General features: G+C 37.5%; 1 long non-coding RNA gene across 1 annotated transcript; it reads right to left on the bottom strand.

Moving 5' to 3' along the window:
* Positions 1–1,024: 1,024 nt before the first annotated feature.
* Positions 1,025–21,165, bottom strand: LOC139803446 (uncharacterized). Its single transcript, XR_011729012.1, has 3 exons — positions 20,886–21,165; positions 15,898–15,958; positions 1,025–2,734 (listed from the first exon to the last, which is right to left on the bottom strand). It is a non-coding gene; the product is annotated as an uncharacterized lncRNA (long non-coding RNA).
* Positions 21,166–21,198: the final 33 nt, after the last annotated feature.

Here is a 21,198-nt window from a genome sequence, read left to right as displayed (position 1 = left end):
TTGTGGCATTCTGTAGAAGCTGGAACAGGTATAAATGTAATATTGTTTCCACAGTGATGTAAATACACCTTTCCTCAAAGATCCTGAGAATGTATGAATTGTTCTGATGGCTTCCTCAAACGAGCTGCAACTAGTCTTTCAGAAGACAGAAAAAATAGGCCTTAATAAATCTAGTGTTTATGCAGAAAATAATTTCCCCATTATTCAAGCTGTACCCTGGATGATTTCAGAACTGGTTTGTGCTTGTGCTAAATGCACTGAGTGCTAATAAAATCCGTCTTGGATTAGAAATAGGGCTCTTTATTCAGCATTCCAAATGGAAACATTCAGATGACTGAAAAATAATTTAGTGCTTTGATTTTGTTCAGAAACATTGTTTTCATTGCACGCATTTATGAACTGGCAAAAAAACTCCATCCCGGGAGTGTACAATAATGTTTTCATTTCTGTTTCATCCATGCCAGTAAGAATTATCTTATGAACACAAATATCCACAATATATAGTACCAAAGGAAGCTTCATCATCTGGTATGTGCTCAGTTGCATCATGGCCTGCTTTCCACTACATTAGGGTGCTTTACTTATTTGCTGTGGTTGGCAGGGAGAGCTAAGTCAATTTTTCATTTAATATAAAACTAAACTTGAATTTTGCAAAAATGCAGCTTTTTAGTACTATTTTGTTTCTTTGTTAATGTTTATTGCAGCATCATTTCTGCTTGCAGACACTGAACACCTCTGTAGGTGGTGCTCAGTTCTCTCCTGAGAGAACCCCATTTCTGGCCAGTTAAAGTTATGATGGCTCATTTTACCATGTATATGTATAACTACCACAATGATTGTCCTCACCAATCATTGTCAAATAACTCATTATTTTCAGCACTGCACTGACTTCCTAAAGCTTTGAGTTACACAGTGCAGTGAACTAACTTGTCCTGTTTGAAGCAAGAGGTTGAACAAGTTTATCAATAAACCAACCAGTATTTCTGTCAGTCTCTTAAACAAATACAAGAAAGATATCTTAAAGTCAACACCAAAAAAAATTTTCATATGTCAATAAAAACAAATATTCTTGTGTCAATATAGCAAAACAAATTTGGCTGGGAAACAGGCATGTAGCCTTGTTTCAGTAAAACCTGAACACAGTCTAAGAACACATGGTCTAAAATACTGCCAGCTCTCATCTCTTCTGAGATGCATTTTTAACTATTTCAAGGCTATGTTTTAAGTCCTAAGAATATTACACAGATTACCATAATTATGTACATTGGTATCTGAACCTTGTCAGTGGATACTTTGCACCAAACCTCTAAGTATCCAGCTGCTCTTCATCGCCTTACAAACCTTTACCATGCTTTTTAAAAATAACTCTGCACTTGGGGCACAATCAAATCTTCCCAACTTAGCACTATGCTCATTATCATCCTACTTCTTAAACATTCCCTCCCACTCAGCCCCCACCCTTTTTTATCTTCCCACAAGGTACACACCTGTAACTCTTAAGCTAGAAAAGCAAAGTAAACGACCTTATGGCACTGTGACTGAACTCTCAGGGTACAGTATGTGCAGCACTTGCCAGATCTGACAGTTGACAGTACTTATTTTGGACACATTTGCAGATAAGGATGAATGAGTTTGTACATTTCCTCAAAAACTCCACATTCCATTAACAAGCACCGCAGAGAACAACTGGTCTAGCAGTAATCCTGACACCTCATTCCACTGCTCAGCTTCTTGAAGTACATATTCTAGAGAACCATCCAGTTAGCCCATCATAGTCACATGAATGCTTTGCTTGGATATCTCTGGCAAATTTTTTGGATTAATACACTTAAACTTTTCATCTTAAAGCAGCATCTGTCATCAGAGGGGTTGAGAGGTTGTAATGCATTTCAGGTATATGGTTTAAGCCTATAAAGATCTCATGTATATATAAAATTATTTTGCTTTTTTAACCACTCCAGGGACAGATACTCTTTCCATGACATAAATTACATTAAAAGGCAGTAACATGAACTGCAATCCCTTCTTTGATGTCCTCTATTTCTTCTTAGACTTTTATAGAGCTACATAAAAGGAACTTTGACCTAACAGTAAATAGCAACTTCCAAAAATGGGATGCAAGTAGAGTTTGAAAATGGTATCCAAACTACCAGTATCAAAAATCTACAGGGAAGAAGAAAACATTTTTCTATGTAACAAGTTTCCATTTTTATTCCTATCTGTGAACAATGTTGCTACATTGATGTGAAATTTTCATCACTGGAGATTAATTTGTATTAAAGAAGTAAATTAATAATGGAATAACTCCTAGGAAAGGGAGGGAAGGCAGTGGTTGATAATAAAATGCACCACTGGGCGAACATTGAGTGGGTCAGACATGAGATCTAGAAAATGACATTTTTTCTCTTTGGTCTTCCTGTGTATCCAATACAGACTCTATAGAAATAATGAACATAAATTATGAAAAGACATATAAAATATATAAAATAAACTATGAGACAGTGTAGAGTTAACAAAAAATTCTCAGTCAGCTATCTCTCTTAACACATGTTGCAAACACTTGCATTTCTTCTTTTCCCAGATCTGCATTCTCTGAAGAACATTGTAATTTATTGTCTTAAGCCATATTTGGTATTTAGTGCCTGCAGAAGCTTGTGAAAAAAATATCTGTTTGTTACATGAAAACGAAAACATGTTGTAGTTTCACCTCAATTTCTTTCCTTCTCCCCCACTTCTGAAGAGACAATTTTAAGACACAGGAAAAGTAAACAAATGAGATACACAAAAATATACAAACACAAAGACAAACAAAACCAACTCCTAAGTTAAGAAAAAACTGGAACTTGTGCCTGGGGTAAAGTATGCAAAAGTGGTGATCTGTTCAAGGGCAGAATTTTGGCATTTTTCTTTAGCTTCAAGTAAATAAATAAGACAAAGAAAAGTCTTTTCATTTGATTGTTTTACAGTGCCTAGGGCTATGTACATTGGACATTCTCTGCAACTGTTTTCATTTAGAGATGAGTGAAGTGGTTCAATTAAAACATGCACATTTCTGAACCTTTCCTGTGAATAGAACAGAATATTTCTGTGGAGGTTCAAGGAAGTCCAGTTAATTGTCATGATTTACCTCTTTATACTCATATGTGTTGTGACACTCTCTGGATTCAAAAGTGCTACCATATAAGCCAATTCTATTATATTGTGCTTAATTCTACTGATCAAAAGTTTGAATTGGTTGGGCTAGCAGCATGGAAATTTGGGGGAACTAACCCAAATAACATGTGAAGTTTTGAGGTCCACCCATTACAAAGTTCCCACACCCACTACTGTGCCCTTTACTTGTGTGGGAAAAAAAGGAGCTCTTGCAATTTCTTAGGAAAAGAGTGCTGGAGCATTAAAGCCTCAGGGTAGGGTCTACACTGCAGACTTCTGGAGGCATGAACAGTGTAGGTGAGAGTTGTGAAGAGATGTGTGACATGTGGAAGGAGAAACCCTTAATGTAAAAACAATTCAATACCCAGATGAGTGGTTTTTCTCTGGAAGGATAGTTAGGTTTCACTGCACTGCTTTAGTAGAAGGTACCTGTGCTGTAACTACCATGCTAGAAGCACCTTTGGCTCTAAGGCTAATTAGTATTTCTTCCCCCAGTAAAGCCAAGAGACATAGGTAAGTGTCATCTTAGTGCTTAGAATCCAGGTATCTCAGCAACCTAAAAATCAGTGGAATATTCTCCTCTGTTTTGCAATCCATCTGTGACATCTATTTCCCACATCACCATACACATTCATTGCATCCCTGTCCACTCACAGATGCAGAAAAGAAAGCCTCAAAGCTACAGCTCCAAAAGACTTAGAAAATTAAAGACAAGCTAACAGACAGAAGTGACTGCAAGCTTTCCTATGGATCATAACTTCAGCAGCTCAGCAAGTTCCTCTGGTTCCACTGAATTTGACCTGAGACATTGGTTGCTCACTGCCTGACACCCCAAGAGCTGTTAAGGGCATGATATTTGTCACAGATTATGTAAACTGGAATTTTTTTTTGCTGACAATATCCTCAGAGAGGATATGCTGAACAATTTTGCTCTTTTTGATGCTGATTTATTCAGAAGAGGATTGCAGCCGTGTCTACTGCTCAGATTTTACATGCTAAGATATGCATTGTCTTGGCCTGTTTGCTACTGCACTCTTTTTTCTGTATCAAATTCTGCAATAAAATTGCTTATTTGAAAGGTTAAAAGACTGCTTCTCCTCAAACTGTATTGAGGAAAATTGTCTCAGATACCGTATTATTATATCATATTGCATGTGAAGAGATCATTCACCTCTGAAAGAGCCCTCAGCCTCTGATATTTACAGTACACTATTTATACATACAACTACATCCAGTAACATTGGAGGTTAATTAGTGATGACAAAGTTATATGCAAGACTTACAATCTACTAATCATACTGGGTCAAGTAATAAAAATTCTTCATGCCAGTCCTACTTTAACAATTTCCAAAACAAGATGAAAATGGTATCACCACCTGCTTGAGGGACATTATTTGGGGTAGGGGTCAAAACTGAAATGGGAGCTTCTGACTGCATATACAGAAAACTTTTTTTCACTGAGCAGGTAATTAAATACTGAAACAGGATGCTGAGAGAGGTTAGCAAACTGGTCCCTGGACTAGAGATTTCCCCTGGTTCCTTCCAGCCTGACCAATGCTATGTATGATTTGATGACTGTCTGTGTGATAGAGGGTGGGGCTAAGACCTCAGTGACTACATAAAAATCCTTCAGCTGTCTCTGTTATAGCTCATACTGCTAATGCACTATGTCAAACGAGTTCTGAAGTTTATCACAGTATTTTTCCCAAGTTACTCCTCTGAAGTTCTTCTAGTTCTATTAAGAAACACTGACAAATTTACATTAGCTAAATGACTATTACATGAAGATTCAAAGCTCTGAAAGAGGCAACTACAGCGTGAATCTAAAAATCCATTCATTCATTCAGTACTTCCCAGCAGCATTCCTTGGCCTGGAGCCAGATACCGTTTGACGTCATGGCTCTAACCAGGAACATAATGTGCTGGCACTGGGACAAAAATTTTACTATGGAAAAAAACAGCAACAAGTAGAAACTTATCAGAGTAGCTGGGGAGAGCAAGTTAAGAGAAGAAGATTGAGAGTAAATCAGCAGAAAATTAAATTACCTTTGTCAGGTCTAATATTTTGTGTTTCAGCACAAAACCTTTTTAAGTTAATACAGAACTGTACTAATTTTACCAGCACAAATAGCACATAGAGCAAAAAGATGTCCATAAATACCTACTTCCTGTTCTACTTTTTGTAGCACTTGCTGAAGTATTGCAAAAGGCCCATTCTTTCATGTTTTTTACTTAAAACCTTTAAGTGACTTGGAACAAAATAATCTGAAGATTTTTCTGGCCAGCAATAGCTGGTTTTGTATTAAAAAATCACAGTTCTGTTTATTTGAGTTAAATATTAAACAGGTCTTCAAGTAGAGACTGAAAAAGTTTGCAGTGTTAATACACAAAATCCAGAAAACAGTTTAAGGGCAGAAAACAAATCTTTCCACTCTCTTCACAGCCACAATTAAGGTGCTGGGGAAAAAATGAAGGTCAACAAGTTTCTAAAATACTATTTTGCACAGGAAAAAAAATTAAAACATAACAAAAAATATAGAAGACTAGGAAATATTTGACAAGTGACAATTGGCGTTGCTGGTATGAATTTTGAAAAGCACACTGACAACTCCAAACCACATCAGGTGAGTACTAGTAAAGGTTTCCCAGTGCGGCACTAATGGATCTTGAGGTTCTGATGAGAAAATTCCAGACCCAGGTTATGCTGGAGACTGAAAGAAGGTGCTTAACTTCCAAATTCCTCTTTAAGAGCTGTGATCCCTGTGGGTGGTACACTGGAGTGAGATGCCTGACAATTACACTCTGCTTATGAATTGTCACTGACAAGCAGCCTGTTTAAAGGAAGTACCGTTACCTCTCCATAATTCAGATTTTAACTAAAAATGAGATTAATGGGAAAATTATTTCCCCTTCAAAACACTTAGTTCTATAAAAGAACAAGAAGTACTGCTAGTGTTTGCTTACTACTAGATTTAAATCTGTGACAAAAGCAAGTGCCACAGAAAGTAGAATGGGACGTAGAAAGTATGAAAGGACATCCTTTCACTGTGCACACCATTTGTGCTAGTGACTTGTTCCTGTAAATTTTATGATAGTCTAACATGGAATTAATTCTGGAAAACAAATATTATTTAGCACTTACTTAAAAATTAATCCTCAAGAATATCTTCTGAACATGCCTAACACCTTACTGATTGTTGGAGTTCCTGTGCTCATCACAGAAAATGCTGAGTTTCAGTCACACTGGAATTTGAGTCTGCTCAGCAAACACCACCAGACAGCTCTCTGTATTTCAATGCCACTTAAAGGAATGTGTTCCTGTTCAATTCAAAATAGAAAGGACATCCTTGAAGCTAAACTAGAATCTTGCACAGCACACTGCATGTACATTCCAGAAGCCAATTTCACTATTTTCTTTTTGGGTATGTCATGATCACCAGATTCACACCATCAGTAAGTGGAGAGTTCAAATCCCTCTTCAGCTGAGTATACTCAGTCATTAGAGACACATGAAGTGGAAAAAGTTCACAAACATTGTGTTTTGCTGAAATCTGGAACTACTTAGTATGAAATTAGACAACTACGGACAATAGTCTACTCACTCTGCATGGAAAAATGCTCTGCCCAAAGTACAGATATCTGTTTCATGAAGAGTTTCAACTAGGCTGCCATTGTCTAATATATCTCTCATATATCTTAGTTTTTCTCATTAGCTTTGAACTTGTGAATTAGCAGTAGCAATATTTACGTATACCAATGGATAAAATTATCTGTGATAAAATTCAGGACTGCTAAAATGCCATCCTCTCTGGTCACCGGGCAGTTTCTATGATGTGACCTATACCCTACACCTTGCCACATCTATAAATTTATTAATTAAAGTGAGTTTGTGTCAAGTCATATTACCACTGAGAAATTTAATGTGGCTTCAGAAATGTTAATCTGAGTTAAAAATGCACAAACCCACCTGGGCACTCTTAATGTACCCAAGTTTCAGTATGTGTTAGGACTACCCTAGACACATTTCCTGGTGTTCTAAATTTGCACCTTTTCTAACCAAGCAAAGAGATACCCTGCAAGTTAACTCATTCAGTTGCTCAACTGTTAAGCATCACTGTGCTTAGCACCTTTAGTGTTCTTCCTCTAGTTATCAAAGAGCTGATCATATTATTACCAATTTTATCTTATTTAATAAAGACAAAATCAAAGGCAGGTTTAAAACACAAGTTTCCCAGTCACATAGCATTTAAACCGTAATTGTAACATTCTTTTTTCCATCCCCTTTGTAAGTTCTTCTTACTGACTTCTCTTAGTTTGAGAACTAAAGGCTTTATTTTCAAAGAAGCCACAGATTAATCTTTTAATTTGTAACAGATATTCTGATAGCTTCACATTTCATTAGGCCACTTCTATTTGACCTAAGTTTCCCTATTGAGTATTTATTTATTGAGTATTGTTTGGACTGTTATTATTATACTGTCCTCCCACGCCTAGCTTTACAGTGATAAAAGCTGCTTCACAGCAGTGAAAATATTATTAGTTCACAAAACTTATTAATTCAACATTTTCCATAATCCTCTGGACTTTTAAGCTGTAATGCAAAATTTTGACCTCACCTCAACTGGATTTTTCCTGAGAACAGTCTGGATTTTCTCTAATTCCTAAAAACTGCTTTACTGAAAAAACAATTGTTTGGATGCTGCTTGTGAAATCATTAATTTGACAAGTTCTATGTTATTTTGAATAACTTATTTAATGGATTTTCTCTTCTCCATTATTTACTTGGGATCAATGGCTTAAGTGCAGAATGCACAAACCTAAAGACAAACAAACCCAAATCATCTTATTGTCCAAGCACACATTTTTGGTTTTGGGTGTACACAGCCCCATCTATTGTAGCTGATGATACAGTGCCAGAACTTCATTAGGTGGGTCACACATCTGATGGCATTGTTCAGCTGGGCAACAGATGTAAGATAAACACCATATGTACACATCCTAAAGAAGAAAGAGTGAAACCAAGATGTATGGTAAGAAGAAAGTGTGTTTTAATCACTATTTAAATTAGTTATGGCTTGACGGGAGAAAAACATCTGAGCAAAATCCTGAAGGATCAACATTTAGCTGCCTTCCCAATTGGAACAAACCATGACATTCCAAATTTTTTCCAAGAGGAGAACATGAGCATATAAACCCTGTACAGGCAGCCAAATTTCAAACAGCCATTTCTGCAAGGCACTTCTCTGAGACACAGGAGACAAAAGCTAAGACTCGCCTGTTGTGAGTGACAGTGCTAACCACTGGACTTCTTGCTTTTCCAAAGTGGGATAGTCTCTCACATTCTCTTTGAATAGATATTCCATTCTGGATCTCAGAAGCTTTTTGTAAAAAGTGCAACATGTCTGCAGGGTTTTCTCTTTTCAAAATACGAAAACATCATTTTCAGACAAAGAATGTTTTGCTGAAAAGCTTTCAACCAATACTCAATCATTCGTCTTACAAGCTTAGCTATACATTTCTATTTCAGATAAGGAAAATAAAATCACAGATTTTTGTGATTCATTGTAAAATTGCATGGTGTAATGTATTTCATAGTCTTGCATGCTTCTTTGCTCAAAAATAGTCCAATTTTTTGTGAAGACACTGACTTTTCCAGCACTTAAAACTACGCTTTGGCAGGAGAGATTTTTCACCTCATAAAACAAGATGTTCTAATGTTTGAAAATGCTTTGCTGTAGCAAGAATGAAGTCCCTTTTTCCATCTTAAAAGTTCCTTGTAAAAAAATATAAATAAAAATACACCACAAAAACCCATGTTAATATGGCTCTGAAACAAGATCTAAAAGTGTTACTCTAAAATTTTATTTTAAAAATTAATATTTGATCTGACTTTGCTGACTCTGAAAGCCATGCAAAGTCACACAAAGACCTTGCAAAAGGAATTTTGTTTGCTAGCTTCCCTTCTGTAGTTCTTGGCAGTTTTATTAGAACAAATGAATTACTGCTTTAAAGAAATAATAGTCAAAAATTTGCTAACTTTTGACTGTCTAATAAGGAGTCTTTCTTTTTCATCAAAATCAGCATCAAATTGCCACAAATGGGACCACATTATGGGGGCAAAGAGTCAGTAATTTTGGATTGCTTATCAAGGAGAGAGATAGAAATTCTAATACTGACTCGTGCACGATAAACTGGGCAGACAAATGGGAAATTGCTGTCTGAACTTAATCTGCTGTCAACACAAGTGGTATTATCCTTGGAACACAATTCAATGTATCTAGCTCTAAATTTCCATCTTTTTCTATTGACTGCACAGGTAATTAAAACCTGATTATGTATTTGGAATGTAAGATGTGCCTCACTCACAAGCACAGATGGATTTAATGAAAAAAAAAGCAACTGCTTGTCTCTATTATTAATGGAGTACTAAAATAATCTTTAATAAAAAATGCAATTATATTTATAAACAATAATGTGAACAAAGGCCTTCACAGATATTTTATACTGGATACTTGTATCTTAGAAACAATTTCTGATTGTATTGAGGAATTATCCCAGCTTCTGTTTCATTACTTGTTCTTGATATTTGTCAGTTTTCTTTCCTGCTAGAAAGAAGTAAATATATTTGCAAGATTTTATATGCACACACACACATACATTTCAACAGAGCCGATAGCCAAACCTCAATCAATACTAAATCTGTCAATGAAGTTCTGTAAGTTGATCAAAGCATAGTTTATAGATAATGAAATTTCTGAACTACACAGATTCTCAGTCTGTCAATAAATTAATTCTTTGCACAACAACTGGATATGGGTGTTATGTCAATCAAATGCTTACAAGCTATAGGTGACAAAGGAGGTTTTCATTTTTTTGTTTTGGTCAACAACAGTAACACCCAACAGTGTCATTCGGTTCTTCCTGTGGGCAGCTTGTTTTCTTAATGCAATCCACATGAGCCTAAATTTCTATAGCAAAGCACACATTCAACAGACCTAATTAAGCATTGTTCCTTCTTCACTGTTTCATTCTCTTCCTTCGGGAAAATTTTTCTTTTCTTGCTGTTGATCTGTAAGCCCCCATTACATACTTAAATCAGCAGTAACATTCTTGGAGTTGGTTCAGCTATATAAGTATAAAAAGCTGATGAGAAAAAGGAACAATGAACCTCTTTTTTTTCCTATCCTGTCAGATGTGAATCAGTGTTCTTGTAAATCTCAACATTACAGCTATTACTATGGAATATGTACCAAGAAAAACAAGCAGATACTGCACAACAGTTTAAGATATTGAAGTCTTTAAATAAGATCTGACATGAACAACCAACAACAACTTAACATTTCTTAATCTCAGGACAGAACAGACCTCAGTGGCAACTGCTTTCTGTATTAAGCCTTAGCAAGCAGCTCAAGTGTTATCTATTACAGAGGTGAGGGTTTGCATCTCTGTGTCCATTACCAAAAGGATCAACATCAGTTTTCCCAGCAATCTCCCAGCGTATAAAGCTTTGGAGAAAGAATTGGAACTGATCCAGCAAACATAGTGCAAAACATTATACAAACATTATACAAACCCTAAAAAATGTAAACCAGACTGTCATAGCTCCTCAAGGATACCAGAGATTACCAGATGGAAGGTAGCAAAAATGATGTCTGTATACACATATGAGAAAACTTCAGACTTTAAAACTATCATAGTTTTGGTTAAGCCTGGATTGTCTAATGTGCATTTCAAATTTCAAAGGGATAATAACCTATGCCCCTGTGGAGTTCCTGTCTCAATTGTTACAGTGCTGCAAATAATGCAGATATAATAAACCTTGTATCTATGTGTAAATGACTACTCTCTCCCTTTACTGCAGTCACCTTAAATAGTTGAGAATTGCATGTGGACTTCTACCATGCATTGTCTTTTATAAGATCATGAATGGGTGCTGATGTTTCATTTCCTATAAAAGGTCTACTCCAATCTACAATAATGCAATCAACACATGACCTCTAAAATTTAACACTAGGACCTGCCTTTAACCTTCACAGTGCTTTAATCTAACACATTTTACTAGAGAATTGGCACAAGCTAATAATGACTTTGTGGTCAGTGACTACAGCTCAGCACAAAAATTTATGAGACAGAGAGATTCTTGAGTGTGCTGGGTGATGTGGCTGCACCTGTGACACTGTACTTCTGCCTTTGCAGCACCTGAACTAAAAAAAGATGCTACAGAAAGTTGTGATAGAGAGTCTTAATCAAAAGTGTGGGAAATTGAGATTTTTGGATGAGAAATATTTACAAGAACTGTTTACAAAGATTCAGATTTATATTTATGCCAGATTTTTGTCCTGTGTAGTTCTTGGTTTTACTGAGCTATTGTTCATCATCAGCCAAAGACCAGACTCAGAGGAAGCTGATTATAGTTTTGACTGCTTGATCATTTGTGTGGAGAACAGATTAATTTTTCCATACTATTTCTTATTTATTGAATACTGCATTTAGCTGTGATGAATAATACAGTACCTTAATGTCTAATAGAATAAAATGGCAGATGAGATAAAAATTAGGGTATGTATTCCATAATATGTTTTAAATACAAAAAATAGTTTTCAGAACTTTGAGTAATGGAATCTGATCAGTATTACTGGACTACACATCTAGGTAACAAGAATTCTTTCCAAGACATCAAAACCAGACAATATTGTAAGGTCTTATTAATTGCTTTTCCATCTAGCTGTTTTACCACCTAGCAGTTCCCAGATGGATTCAGACTTTCAATTCACCACACACAATCTGCAAAGTCATTCTACACATCTATCCTGTGATTTTTGAAAGCACTTATAATATCTAGGAATCTCAATCTTTACTTTCCAAACATAATTCTTCTATGTTCACATCACAAAAAGGGTACATACACTCCTTAGGCTATGCAGTGTTGACAGAGCACTAGCACCCCAACCAGAAATGGTGTTGGTGAATTATGTCAGAGATGTGACACAATCAGAAATCATGCAGGAAGGCAGGGCTTGGCGTTTTGCTACACCTAAATTATATTATTTAGAGTTGCCAAATAATACATCTACACAAGTGTGCTGCACCAAGTTCCTGGGTCAGGCTGGCATCTCTACCATTCATCTCAGCACCTGGTACAGACTTGTCTTTTAAACTTCTTACTTAACAGCTTTCGAAAATGTTATCTCAAGATCTCTGAGGTCCCTTCCAACCCAGCCAATTCTATGATTCTATGATTCTAAAATGGAGATGTGCACAGTTTACTGCATACAGTGGTGATAATTTCAGAACTTCCCCTGCATTTAATCCATTAAAAGCATTTAAAAGTATCATAGTAGGTTGGTCCTTTGACAAAAAAGTGAACAACAGGCAATGCAGAAAATAGACTTCTAGATGAAATACGTCAATCTATACTGATGAAAGCTTTACTTCTGCTATGATGCAAAGTTAAAATAAGCCATCTTAATAGAAGATTACTCAGACCTATCTGATATAAATTATCATGTTAGGAGCAGGCACTCCATGATAAAGGTGGTTTCTGTTTTTTTTTTAAGAGCCTTAGATACATAGTAGGTTTGGTTGTCAAGCAGACCTCTCTAAGAGGTTACTGTGACCCATTCATATTGATCTACGTGCAGCTAGGAGTGAAGTGTTGGCATTTTGTAAGTGCTTTTATGTTTTCACAGACAATATTTTTCACAAGAAACAGAATAAATTGGTTTGGTTAAATTTCATCCCAGCCAGTAACAAAAGAGAGATTCATTCCTGCTGGAAGGGAATTCTTCAAACATAAGGAGAACTTGTAGTATAATCCATTAGCAAGAGCCCTCAAAAATTATTCATCTGTGGTATGCTCACTGCCTGCTGCCACAGACATAACAGGCAACTGATTTTTAAAGATGCAAATCATGCAAATTTAACTTCAAAATGCATATAAAACTGTTCTCTCACTATTGTAAATACATATATTGTAAAAATCACAAGCTGCAAGTTTTGCCCCAACCCCAAACTCACAGGATACATGAAGGTGCAGAATGTGGGCAACAGCAGTCCTAATTCTGCAGTAAAAACAACACATGGATTATTAACGCTCCTAAACAAATCCAGAAAGCATCTCTCTGCCGCTAGACACACCACAGGCAGAATATATAGCAATGTTTTCATTTTGTAACAGTGCTTCAGTTTCTCTCTCTTACATACTTGATATAAAATTCAAATACCAGATCAGAATTCCTTCTTGAAGCCCTGCTCAGTCCATTGAAAACTTGTTCAATAAAATGCATTTCTCTCTGCTGCCTTATACAATTCACATAGTAGGGAAGAAGCAGTAAAGCAGGGACTTGCACCTTGCCTTTTTTTCTCAATTACAAACCAGATTATACTTAAAAAGGACAGGGCTGCACCATAAAATGTGAAGCCAAATCATTTATACTGTGCATGGACATTACAGAGCTGGCAGGAATCACATCTTAAGGCACAATCATTCTCAGTGCTTCCTTGGGAACAGAGCAGCTCTGAAAAATGGTAGTGATTGGTCACTGAAGAGCAAGCTATTCCAAGAGCATTAGTCTTTTTAGCTTCTAAAAGCCATTACATTCAATAAATAAGGTGCTAGCAAACTGAGAGATAATTTTAGAAATTAAATATTACCATTTCCATTTACATACAGGGTTAACTTCATGGATGGGCTGAGAACACCTAATCACTGAAAAATTAAGGATTTTGTTCTGTCTGGACCAGCATAACAATGCACGCTATGAGGGTTCTCAGCACTGTAGGCACTTGGGAGTACTGCAGTCAGCAAGGCTTGTGTATTTTAAAATATTAACAGATGAAGACCTAAAAATTCCATTCCTGTTTCATACATTTCAAAAGGCATTTTTAAGGCTTTGTAAAATCAGATAACTAACACACAGTAATGACAAAGTTGTTCTCTAATGTATACTAACTATTGTTTCATTTACCTGTTGAGGTCAGATAGAATACTGGCCTCTGGATATACGCCAGCACAATTTTGTATTGTGCAACTTCATTGTCATTTGAGAAAACAGTGTATTCTTCCAAGAGGATTACAGAAGAGTCAATGTAGGTTAAAACCTTCCCTCCCCAATCCCACCACCCTATCCATTCTCCACCCCAACACGTCCTCCTGCACACGCACAACTTCTCCCTCTGTTTATTTTTGGTTTTAAACACTCCAAGCAAAAATTGACTTTGGCTGCTCTTCCTGAACTCTGAAGTGTTTGAGCAGATAAGATGTAGATAGGTTGGAAGAAAGTTTCATAGGTCCCTGTATGCCTGGCAGGTAGTTACCAAGGCCAACCATGCACTGACATTTCTTTCCCCTGCAGCAGTATTTTTCAGGCTTGTCTGCTTATCAATATAGGTGAGATTTTTACTGTATCTGCCTTGGAACAAGTATTTTAGTTGAAAGATACTTGTTTATATACAGTGCTGGGAAAATACAATTTGTAAATCTACAAATTATAGATCCCAAATGTGGTGTTAGTTTCTCAAGCAGTTTTACTAAGCCCTTGTGAAAAGGAGTCAATCTGAGCTCTTCTTCCTTTGTGGGAAATAAATTAAGAGCAGTAAAACTGGCACCCTACAAAAGAAATAAGATATGCCTCCAGAAATAACTGGTCTTTAGAAGACAATATGAAAATAGTCACTGTAGCTTCAATGAAATAGTGGTTAAAATGGATGTACTCTAACTTTCCTATCACTGGTTTTTTTTCACTTTGAGGCTTACCTGAAACTGGAGGGCTCTCATTCTTCTCCTAGGTAAAAAGAATTTCAGGGCACTCTTTCCACATAAGGCATTTTCTTTCTGTTTACTTACAGGGGGTTCTTTTGGCTGTTAATATTAAGCTCAACATTGAGCTCTGCTCAGAATTCTTTTATCTGTGCTTCTCAGGGATTATACTAAGTCTGTGTGACATCAGGAGATGGCATATGGAAATAGCTCCAAATAGAATCATTTAAATATGAACTTAAAACACACTGCATCACTGAAATCCCAGATGTATTTGTGGTGTCTCAAGATGAAGTCTTCAGTGGCAAACTGGCTTATGGTATTGATACATGTCTTCTGTTATTCTGCTGCCCCAGCAGCAATGTGTTCTGCTATTCTAGAAAAGCTGTTTGTGTAGCACGTGGTTCACTATACTAGAGACCTGATCTTGCTTAAAATTAACTCAGGAAAAAAACCTAGGTGCTTTTTTTTAGCACCAGTTTCCAGCTCCATTTCCAAGCACAGCTGCATAAATAATTGGGTTGGCACAACTGAAAGGGTGGTATACCACAGAAACCAGCAGCAGGTGGCAAAGGAGGTGAGGCTAGGTCAGTTCTGCTGCCAAACACTTTGCATTTGGATGCACAGCCTCAAGCCTCATCAGCAGTTCATGTATACAATTCATGTAGCTTCAAACTAAATGTCCTGGGAGTGATTAACTCAGAACAATCTGCAAACCATACAGGAAACTCATGTAAATACACAACTGGCTTGCTTGCACTGAATGTCTACATGTTGGAGTGACAGCAATGACATAATTGTCTGAATATTAAACTAATGGTGTATCAGTAACTCAAATAATAGCTAATGCCTCCTTGCCTGTGTAAAAACAGCAGCCACCAACACTGAAGGAACAACAGACATTCCTTTGAACACTTGAGTCTTCAGCTTGAGGTGAAAAATATTTATGCCTACAAGACTACAGGTCAGCAGATTTAAACACTCACCCATCCTGTAGCCCTGGGATACACAGGTGAAGGTGAATTCAAACTCAGTATGCCATATCTTCTGTAAGGAAAAAGGATTATTTAAAGAAAAGGTGGCTGAAAACCTTCTCTCATTAATACAAAACATTGCATAAAGCTTAAAACAGTGAGTGAAAGGCTACGGGTAGAATACCCTATAATCAGAAAACATACCCATAAGATTTTTTATGACAGTAGAGAGTACACTGAGACACTGAGTCCTATATGACAAGATCAGCTGCATTTTGAAATCTCTATTTAGAACACTGAGCAACTTGGCAAGATTTTAACTCAGACTTCCAAAAACCTAATGTTGCAAAACTTGAGCCAGGTCTGCAAGTGTAATTTTATTAACATCACATTATCCATAAAAAAGTCTTTCCACTAACCATTTCCCTATTAGTTACTACTTGACCTAAAATTCTTTCGAGTAAAATTATTCAAAACTGCAGCTGCTGTGAGCAGTAAGGACTACAGTGCCATCCAATGGTAAAATGGTCTTTAGCAGCCATGACTTCCTTACAGATTCCTTCTCTAGATGTTTCTGCCACAGCCTGGCATTAAATTTAAACACATTCTGTAAACCCCCTGAAGGCTGAAAGATATCAGAAGCAGCAAAAGGTGCACATATTCACATATACGTTTTTCACTTCTCCCATAGGCACAATTTGTCATACTTCCCACAGAACTGTCAGATTATTACTAAGGCTAGTTCAGTGTAAACTGATGTACTTTGCAAAAAAAAAGTTATTCATACTCTCCTTTAATAGAGGCTGTAAGCAGTGTTTGGCATCCTTGTCTGTATCTGCAACTTTCTCAAACTGCTTTGAACCAAGGCACATGAAGAGAGGATAAGAAACGTGTTTGAATTTGGACAAGCACCTTGCTTTTTTATAAAGTGGAATAAGTAACAAGATCCAACCATTTATTTTGGATTCTCACTTCCTTTTCAAGTGCCAGTTTCCAATGGACACTTCACCAACTGAAAACTGAATCAGAATATATTGGGATGAAAAAGTAACATGCCTCAGGTTAAAAAGGTAGGAATTATTTTGGGGAGGGACTGACTTCCTCTGTGAAGTGCAAAATCGGTTGTGTCCTGAGATCACAGAACATTTTCAGTGACCTAACCCTCCATTATTATAAGACTCTAAATCACTAGTAATGCTTTTAATCTTTTCTGTTGTTTTCCTGCAATGTTTTGCAGGTTTTGCAACTTCAAGTATTTTGTAAGGTACATTGTAAATTTCACATAGGCTGTTAGGAAATGTTTTGCTACCCTGGATCTGTGTGGAGAGTGCAATTTAAGGACTAAATGTCTATTAAATGATTGCACACATTTGTAGGGTACAGGTCTGTATTAACCAAGTGGCTTTTTTCAGCCCATACTCTTGACTGGAATATATGATTCTTTGATTCTACTGGGAGAGGCATTCAAAAACATGGAGCCTGTTGAGTCCAGTTCGGGATTACAGTAAACAGGTATTGACCCCTTTTGGCTTCAACTATAATTATAAATCCAAAGATTAATTTTCTTTCCTTACACTGCAAGTCAGGACTGGAAATGTCATGAAAAGAGACCTTCTCGTAAAAATTCCAATTCAGTCATTCCTATTACCTATTCTATTCTACTCTATCCCAGTCATCACTAGATTGTGTTATGATTGGTTTTAATTTGTACTCCTTCCTCTTAAGAAGGAAATAGCTCAGAAGCCCCTGGAAAAAAATATTTCAAAACAAGCCAGGTCAAATATTTCAAAAAATATTTCAAAACAAGCAAGGGTCAGTTTTCCCTGCAGAAGCATTTTTAGACTGAAATATTTTGTCAACGGAAAAGTGCATCTTCACAGTGAAGAAGAGAAAGGAAAAGTTAAAAAAATTAAATGACTCAACTTTTAATAACCCTTCATCAACAGTCATAGAAAAATTTTTTAAATCACACTAAACAACTTTAAGACCCTATACTGAAGGAAAATCAATTAGAACTTTAAATTGTTACTTGATTAAGTGGGTCAAGGATGATCTCTTCATCCTGTCTTTGCACAGAGCCTAATTTAGAAAGGGACAGTCTATGCACGTGACCACTGATGCATGAGACCCTTTAGCACTGCTGCAGCAGTGATATTGTGCTACATTTTGTATTTTTCAAACTATGGTCCTAGTTTCCAGAAGACAGAAACTGCTCTAGTCCTTGTTTAATAGTTATGATATGCAGCACAGACTCACAGCAGTGCTGCAGCCTTCTTCAAGTACACCTGCCCTGCACTTTAGATACCACATCTACTCTGATTCTAAATTTCATGCGCTTCCTTGGAGAATCAGAAGCACAGAAGTGGGTAATTCAGGACATTGATACCATTATCATTACTGGAAACGATTAATTTCAAAGAATAAATCTGCTTCATTACTCGAGCAGCTCTGCTCCTACACAACTGTCTGCAGTAATGCTTCCAAAAGCAGACACAGAGTAAACAATTTTAATACTTCATTAACTTTATCCAATGTTAGCCACGGAAAAGAGTGACACCAAGCGGTTACTTTTACTGGTGTTACATTTCTTGTTACCACAGGTTATTTTCTCTCAGTGGTCTCTTTATTAGAGATGATATGGGAGCCCGGATAAATTATTAAGATTTGGGAAGAGGATAGAGTCCTGCACTGAGTTTAGCTGAGTTAAGTGGCTGCTAAGCACCATGTCAAAGTGTGAATCATATTACCGCACGCTGATGTTTTTCCTCTGAAACTCAAAATGGGGCTGACCCACGATTATAAAGCACAAACACTCTTGATTAAAAATTTAGCATAAATACGTGGCATAAGAGACCCCAACACAGTGACCTGCCTCAGCAGGTCGCACAGCAAGCTCCGCAGCCGGCAGATGGAGCCATCCAAAACCGTAACACAACCCTGAAGTCACTTCTCGAACCTGCACAGAGACAACACCACTCTCACTCCTCAGAAAATCATTCTTGCTTTTATATCCAGTTTTGATCTTTAATGTGCCAACAGAAAGACCGCCCTTTTGCTTCTCCTGCTTCACCTTTTCATCACCATTTTCATTCTTCTGGAACTCTGCAGATCTAAGGTGGCTATATGCTACCAGACATACAGACATATAGCCACAAAAACCTTTTATGTTCCTCTCATCCCTTGATCTAAGGGACTATTAAGAAGTAGCTTGAAGCATCTTTGCTTCCAAATGCAAAAGACAGCAGTCACTGCAGAAACAGATACTCATCCTGCTCCCTGGTCTTTCAAAAAGAGCAAAATTCTAATTAGTTGTCATATGACTTCCACATCACAGGGAGATTCACTGACCACTGAGCAAGATAATTTTAGGATTATCCATCTTTTTCTTGATGAAGACTTATTTTGTATCAAAGGATAAAAAGTTTCTTCTTCTGTAGAAGATTTCTTCTGTAGAAGATTTCTTCTGTAGATTTCTTCTGTAATTCCTGCTGGAATTTTCTGTATAGTTCTCTGTTATAATTTAGCACCAAGCAACTATGTAAACACTTTTGAGCATTTTTTTTTTAATAAGAGTCACTGATTAATCTAATTTGTTTATTGGCCCTCTGAGGTGAGACTTTCATTAGTTTATTTTAGCATTCTAAAACTCTTTTTTTAAATCTTGGCATAAAGAGACAGCATGAGGAAAGCCAGATACAAGAAAATTAATCCTTTTGAGAAGGATAAAATGCAGAGTTAGAAGCCAGACTGAACCCTGACACTGACTCTACCACTGTTCAAGTCACAACAGCCAAGTCATTTCACTGCATCTTCTCTGATACATTGTGAGTGGTTTCTGTCACCAGCATCCTATTACAGTGTCCCTGTGCAGTGCCTAGTAAAATAAGAACCCTTTCCTGGATCACAAGATCTCTTAGGTCACCATCTAAAACTTTGATTTGAAAATTCTCTATCTGAACTCTCAGCATGCACAGAATTCCTTCTCTTTTGACCTAAGTGCATAAATCAGCATTTCTCTTCAGTCTAAGTTCCCAGCTCACAAATAGGTTCTCTGTACTTAGATTCCTTGAGAAACCTGGTCCTGATGACATACTCAAAGCACCAGTAAACCACAGTCTGAAAGCAAAGAAAGGAGCTGTGAATGGAAATCAACTTTTAACTAATACCTTAGTGGTTATATTTCTCACCACACCCAGGGATGTGGTAGATCCATGTCCAACTATTGCCTCTGCCTGAGGGAAACCCGCCTTTACATCTCAGCAGTGCCCTAATCATGAGAACACGGAGTCTGGTGAGGAGATCGTTCAGCCACCCTTAGGTATGCAAAACTGTTTTGCTCAGTTACGCAGCAGGACCAGAATCTGACTGTCCTTTTGGATGAGTTTACTTAAGACTTGGGCTATAGTAATTCTGCCCTTAACCCATGTTCATTACAACATTTTCTCTCTTCCAGTTACAGAAATGATCTGGCTTGTATATCTCACTCCCTAAGGTGGTGCAGATTTGTGAATCTGGAGATACATACTTTCTTGAACCCTTGAATTAGATGCCTAAGCCTCTCAGAAATCTGTGAATCAAAATATTTAATATTTTTAATATTTTAATATTTCTGCTACTTTCCATAGTACACTCTCAATGACCCTGAGTCTCCACAATGCATGCTCTCTTAACTCCTTACCTCTTCAGTGAGTTTTACAGTTAAGTGAGCCTGAATATTAATTTGTGTGTGCAATCTTAGTATTAAAAAATTACAACCTAAAGTACATTTTTATCACAGAAATCATACCATCAGAATATACCAGGTTTGATTCTGCAGGTAATATAGATCAAGAGTATTTTTATCACATTAAACTTGATGCTAACACCAGAACAGTATCAGAAGCAAAAAAAAAGCCTATTTACACAGTATGACAATGTCCAGTTGCACTGGAGTTTGCTCATCAACTTACAGGTACTTCAAAGCCACCTGCGGCCCCTCAGCCCTGACGAGGCCGCCCTACCTGTCAGCGCGGCCGGGGGCGGGACTGCCGGGACGGCGGCGCGGGTGCCGAGGGGGAGGTGGCACCCGAGCCTACCCCGTGTGCCGCGGACAGCAGCTCTCGGACCGACTGTCACCTCAGGGGCTGAGAGGACAGCAGCCCCGGGGCGGGAGGCGCTGCCTGAGGTGCTGCCTGAGGCGCAGCCTTCGCCCCTCAAAGCCTCCTCAGGGGACTCGCGCTCGCCGCGACCGTTACAGGACGCGCGCACCCCCCGCGCGCACCCCCCCTGCCCCGCCCACCGCCCCGGACGTCGCGTGGCCGGGCGCGTGCGTAG

This window comes from Heliangelus exortis, chromosome 16 (assembly GCF_036169615.1).
Source record: "Heliangelus exortis chromosome 16, bHelExo1.hap1, whole genome shotgun sequence".
NCBI lineage: Eukaryota > Metazoa > Chordata > Aves > Apodiformes > Trochilidae > Heliangelus > Heliangelus exortis.
Note: the sequence above shows the minus strand (reverse complement) of the source record. Positions and strands in the feature narration are given on the sequence as shown.